This window comes from Phalangium opilio, unplaced genomic scaffold (genome assembly GCF_054372755.1).
Source record: "Phalangium opilio isolate 3A_F unplaced genomic scaffold, DU_Popi_V2 ptg000063l_1, whole genome shotgun sequence".
Lineage (NCBI taxonomy): Eukaryota > Metazoa > Arthropoda > Arachnida > Opiliones > Phalangiidae > Phalangium > Phalangium opilio.
Window position 1 is genome coordinate 4,277,669 of NW_028324180.1, and position 6,006 is coordinate 4,283,674.

Here is a 6,006-nt window from a genome sequence, read left to right on the forward strand (position 1 = left end):
CTGTTCAGGCCCATTTTCAATTTCCCAGACTTGTCCCTGACTTTTCAGGCCCATTTTCAATTTCCCAGACTTGTCCCTGACTTTTGAGGCCCATTTTCAATTTCCCAGACTTGTCCCTGACTTTTGAGGCCCATTTTCAATTTCCCAGACTTGTCCCTGACTTTTGAGGCCCATTTTCAAATTTCCAGACTTGTCCCAGACTTTTTTTTAGGCCCATCTTCAATTTCCCAGACTTGTCCCAGACTTTTCAGGCCCATTTTCAGTTTCCTAGACTTGTCCCTGACTTTTCAGGCCCATTTTCAATTTCCCAGACTTGTCCCTGACTTTTCAGGCCCATTTTCAATTTCTCAGACTTTTCCCTTACTTTTCAGGCCCATTTTGAATTTCCCAGACTTGTCCCAGACTTTCAGGCCCATTTTGAATTTTCCAGACTTGTCCCAGACGTTTTAGGCCCATCTTCAATTTCCCAGACTTTTTAGGCCCATTTTGAATTTCCCAGACTTTTCAGGCCCATTTTGAAGTTCCCTGACTTTTCAGGCCCATTTTGAAGTTCCCTGATTTTTCAGGCCCATTTTCAATTTCCCAGACTTGTCCATGACTTTTTAGGCCCATTTTGAGTTTCCCAGACTTGTCCCTGACTTTTCAGGCCCATTTTGAGTTTCCCAGACTTGTCCCTGACTTTTCAGGCCCATTTTGAATTTCCCAGACTTGTACCAGACTTTTCAGGCCCATTTTGAATTTCCCTGACTTTTCAGGCCCATTTTCAATTTCCCAGACTTGTCCCTGACTTTTGAGGCCCATTTTCAATTTTCCAAACTTGTCCCAGACTTATCAGGCCCATTTTGAACTTCCCAGACCTGTCCCAGACTTTTCAGGCCCATTTTGAATTTCCCAGACTTGTCCCTGACTTTTTAGGCCCATTTTCAATTTTCCAGACTTGTCCCAGACTTTTTTTAGGCCCATTTTCAATTTTCCAGACTTGTCCCGGACCTTTTTAGGCCCATCTTCAATTTCCCAGACTTGTCCCAGACTTTTGAGGCCCATTTTCAATTTCCCAGACTTGTCCCTGACTTTTCAAGCCCATTTTCAATTTTCCAGACTTGTCCCAGACTTTTTTTAGGCCCATCTTCAATTTCCCAGACTTTTCAGGCCCATTTTCAATTTCCCAGACTTGTCCCAGACTTTTCAGGCCCATTTTCAATTTCCCAGACTTGTCCCTGACTTTTGAGGCCCATTTTCAATTTTCCAAACTAGTCCCAGACTCTTCAGGCCCATTTTGAATTTCCCAGACTTGTCCCTGACTTTTTAGGCCCATTTTCAATTTTCCAGACTTGTCCCAGACTTTTTTAGGCCCATCTTCTATTTCCCAGACTTGTCCCAGACTTTTTAGGCCTATCTTCAATTTCCCAGACTTTCCCCTAAATTTTTAGGCCCATTTTGAATTTCCCAGATTTTCCTTTGAATTTAAATAATTAGAAATGAGAAATGTCAGACAACACATTTTCTGGTTAACCTGATACTGTTATCCAGACTTTCCCTCTAATATATTTTTCCCTGACCTTTAAAAAGGTCCATTTTCACTTTCCCAGACTTTGACCTGGCTTTTCAGGCCCATTTTCAATTTCACAGACTTGTCCCAGACTTTTCAGGCCCATTTTGAATTTCCCAGACTTTCCCAGACTTTTCAGGCCCATTTTCAATTTCCCAGACTTGTCCCAGACTTTTCAGGCCCATTTTCAATTTCCCAGACTTGTCCCAGACTTTTCAGGCCCATTTTCAATTTCCCAGACTTGACCCTGACTTTTGAGGCCCATTTTCAATTTTCCAAACTTGTCCCAGACTTTTCAGGTCCAATTTGAATTTTCCAGACTTGTCCCAGACTTTTTAGGCCTATTTTGAATTTCCCAGACTTTTCAGGCCCATTTTGAAGTTCCCTGACTTTTGAGGCCCATTTTCAATTTTCCAAACTTGTCCCAGACTTTTCAGGCCCATTTTGAATTTCCCAGACTTGTCCCAGACCTTTCAGGCCCATTTTGAATTTCCCAGACTTGTCCCAGACTTTTTAGTCCCATTTTGAATTTCCCAGACTTTTCAGGCCCATTTTGAAGTTCCCTGACTTTTGAGGCCCATTTTCAATTTTCCAAACTTGTCCCAGACTTTTCAGGCCCATTTTGAATTTTCCAGACTTGTCCCAGACTTTTCAGGCCCATTTTGAATTTCCCAGACTTGTCCCTGACTTTTTTGGCCCATTTTGAATTTCCCAGACTTGTCCCAGACTTTTCAGGCCCATTTTCAATTTCCGAGACTTGACCCCCATTTTCAATTTTCCAAACTTGTCCCAGACTTTTCAGGCCCATTTTGAATTTCCCAGACTTGTACCAGACTTTTTAGTCCCATTTTGAATTTCCCAGACTTTTCAGGCCCATTTTGAAGTTCCCTGACTTTTGAGGCCCATTTTCAATTTTCCAAACTTGTCCCAGACTTTTCAGGCCCATTTTGAATTTCCCAGACTTGTCAGAGACTTTCAGGCCCATTTTGAATTTCCCAGACTTGTCCCTGACTTTTTTGGCCCATTTTCAATATCCCAGACTTGTCCCTGACTTTTTAGGCCTAATTTCAATCGAAAAAAGTTATTAAATGAATAAATCTATATGGTTATAATTATGTTGAAATGAAAGCCATTAATATATCCATCTCTTTGTCATTTGGCTCCATTAATTTCTGAAACTTACCAAAAACTAGTGTATTACATATTTAACCAAAATTTATGTTAATTAACCAAACAAAAAACGTTATGAAATAAAGAGCCTGAGAATGGATCCCCTTAAAACCAGAACCAAGACCTGCGAGTGTTAGTTTTAAACAATTTTTGAAAATGAACACTTTCGTTTCTTTGATATTTACCTACAATAATTTCAGAAACTTTGAAGGCTTAGTTGCAGAACAACTGTAACACAGAACAGTGTGTTACACATTAAACATAAACCAAAATAAATATAATTTTAACTATACATAGTGTTATAAACGCCTTTAAAAAAAGCGCCTTCAAAATAAAAAAGCTACGTTAGTATGTCGAAAATTAAGAAAACATCTTAGAGAACCAATGAACAGCAATCTTTTGCATGTTTAAGACAAAATTTAAATTTAAATAATGCAAATATAAAATGTTATTAAATGAAAGACTATATACAGTTCTGTTTGTCATTATTTCCCTTGAAAAGTTGTCGCTAGCGTTCAGCCAACGGAGGTTTCATCATCAAGGTGTAAAATTTATCCCTACAGCTGATTGATGTGTCCTAGCTGTCACAGATAATAATGTAGTAATTAATTGATCTACCAGTAAGATTAATAATTAATTTGAACATACCAACAGTATTCGTAATGTCTGGCTTTTATCTCAACCGAAGTTAATGTTGCCTATTCCTTTATAACGGCAACGCTACCAAAGAGATATATATTCTATCTCATTGAACGCTACCTTGACCGAGGCTTAGCGAAATTGGCTGAGCGAAATTGGTTAATAATAAAATATTCTGTTGGCTTTTAAATTTAAAATTAATTTTAGTAAACTTCATTGACGTTTTTTGTTGTGAAAACCTAATTAGCCTCCAGTTTAATTCCAAATCCAAAATTTTAATTTTAACCGAGAGCTCAAACGCCATGTTTTTCTTGCTTAATATCCCTCTAACAGCGTGAATCACGACACAAACGCCGTAAGTCCAATATAAAAAATGAGGGCTAAAATGCGTGTCTCTAACAGTGGTAAAACGCCAATTCAGGGAAGTATATGGAGAAAACCTGGAAATCTCAGGGAAATTTGTTTTCCAAAAGTTGTATGAACCCTGCCTATTATGTCGGTTTTCTTTTTAGCAGGGACGGAAATAAGATAACTTTGCGACACCTATAGGGGTCACTGCCTCACTGGACCAATGTCCTATAAATTTATTAGGTGTGCAAAAATGTCATTGTCTTGCTAAACCAGCTTGTTCAATAGATACAGTATGAATAAATGTATCGTCAAGGCTGTTAATATCCCAAAAACATTTAACATACAATTCCATAAACCAGAGGCCCATTGAAGTTATAGGGAAAAATGAAAAAAAGTAGTTAAATTCACCACCCTCCATCTGCATACCCCCTGACTCCACACATCCTGGGTTTTCCCTAACTTTAAAAAGAGAGTATCAAACAAATACTCGAACCTGCTTTTGGAAGGCCTAATTAACTCTGAAAATGGGATGTAGTAGCTATAAAATATCTACTATAAAGTCACTCTTATTGGTTAACAGACGCAAGTTTATTGCTCATTGACTAGTTTAGATCATAATTCTAGTGTAATGTAGTAGGGTAGTAGCTTCCAGCTGGTTCAATAGTGGAAGTAAATGTAATAATAAGACAATTTGATTTATTTATTTTTTCGAAGTTTAGCTTAGTAATTTTCGTTTGGGACTTGCGCGAAGTATAACAATGACTAGAAGCGACTTCGGCGAGGAATTGTCTACTATCAGAGCGATAAATTAACAGAAAGTGTGTAAATACTAGAAAACCAATTCCCAATTACTCGAAACAAATTTTCAACTACTCGACACTCGATAAGGGAAAATTTCAATACTCGAGACTCGACTCGAAACCAAAAATTAAAGGCTCGCACAGTACTATTGTGTCCGGGTCAGTATGGCCGAGTGGTCTAAGGCGTCAGATATGATATCTGTATCCTCTTTCGAGGGCGTGGGTTCGAACCCCACTGCTGACAAAATTCGTTTTCAGATTCAAAATCATCTATCTCTGGATAAAATTAAGGATACCATCTGCTACTTACATAATTAGTTTTTAGTTTAAAAATCATATCTAGGGATACAATTAATCCGCTATAACCGGGTCAGTTTGGCCGAGTGGTCTAAGGCCTAGACATAAGAACACTTTTAAGAACTTAGACAAACGGGGGTCTCTAGATATTCTGAGCAGGACACTAGACATTGTCCAATAAAATTTTAAAATGTCCCATATTTTTTGTTCAAATTTAAGGGGGTCACTGGACAGTTTGACCAAAGAGGAGAGAGAAAGAGAGGGAGATAGAAACGCGCTTCATAAAATCCGCCATGAAATGGGAAAATAGGGGGTAGTAAAAATAATTTTCGGTACGTTTAGTAATAGTTTTAGGACGCACATCCTTTGCGCATGGGGGGATTGACCTCCTCGCCTTATCCCTGTCATCCCCTACGTCAACTATGCGTGAGAAAGATGCGCTCAGGCACCGCGGTGTACCGTAGATTTACCCCCGTTTCCTCTCCGTCTATCTATCCTCTTTGGCTACACAATGATTATTATTATTAGCTTTTGAATTCCTGGTCTGGTATTGTAATTATCTCGTACACAATAACCAAATTAAAAATAAATGTAGCATTACCAAAAATTTCAATGTCTAATCTAGCGTTAATTGTAGTTAGTAAATGTAAGAGATGAATTTACCTCCTATCCTCATGCAGACCAATGCAATAATAACAAATTGTGAAAATTCAAAATTACCACACAAATCATTTACAATCAAACCAATAATAAACAAGTTGGGAAAACCAAAATATTACCTCTCCGAGTCAAGACGACTACTTACAAACTTATTTACCCAGATATGGAAATGTTTCTTAAGTTAAAATTTATGAAATATTAAAGCAGTATACAAAGCATAGCAAATTTACTGTAAATCAGACGACATTTTACATCCAATAATGATATACTTGTACACATTAAAATCATCCGATGGGGGAAAAACGGGAAATGAAGAGATAAAACTTTGTAGGGATATTACCTTTACGTGTTTGTAAAGGCCCAATTTTCTACTCCTCAACTGTATGCCCTCTATGTTCAAAGCCATATTCACAACAGGGTTGGCATGTAAACACTATCCTCTCGTTTCACCTCAACGATTTTCTTAGTTTAACAACATGACTGTTAACGTTACATAACACCAAAGCTTATTTGTGGCTACACACACTGAAAGTAAATGCG

The 6,006-nt window shown here is 38.0% G+C and overlaps 1 non-coding gene across 1 annotated transcript; it reads left to right on the forward strand.

Annotated features, from left to right (window-relative positions):
• Window positions 1-4,668: 4,668 nt before the first annotated feature.
• Window positions 4,669-4,753, forward strand: TRNAS-UGA (transfer RNA serine (anticodon UGA)). Its single transcript has one exon. It is a non-coding gene; the product is annotated as a tRNA-Ser (tRNA).
• The last annotated feature ends 1,253 nt before the right edge of the window (window positions 4,754-6,006 follow it).